Genomic DNA, 225 nt, shown 5'->3' on the forward strand with positions numbered 1-225 from the left:
CTTTCCTTCGCTCTTTCTTCGCGCTCTAATTCGAACCTTTCACGCTCTTTGCTTTGCTCTTCTCTTACCAATTCTTGCAAGTTTTCTCCCGCTAACCCTAGTTCTTTTCCGAACTTCATTAATTCACTTAGCGAAGTCATAATTATAAACTTTAATTATGAAACCCAATACGTCATCAACCAAACGAATATATATATTAGAACGGTCCCTGTTCGGGCGCCAATT

The sequence above is a fragment of the Penaeus monodon genome, chromosome 21 (assembly GCF_015228065.2).
Source record: "Penaeus monodon isolate SGIC_2016 chromosome 21, NSTDA_Pmon_1, whole genome shotgun sequence".
Lineage (NCBI taxonomy): Eukaryota > Metazoa > Arthropoda > Malacostraca > Decapoda > Penaeidae > Penaeus > Penaeus monodon.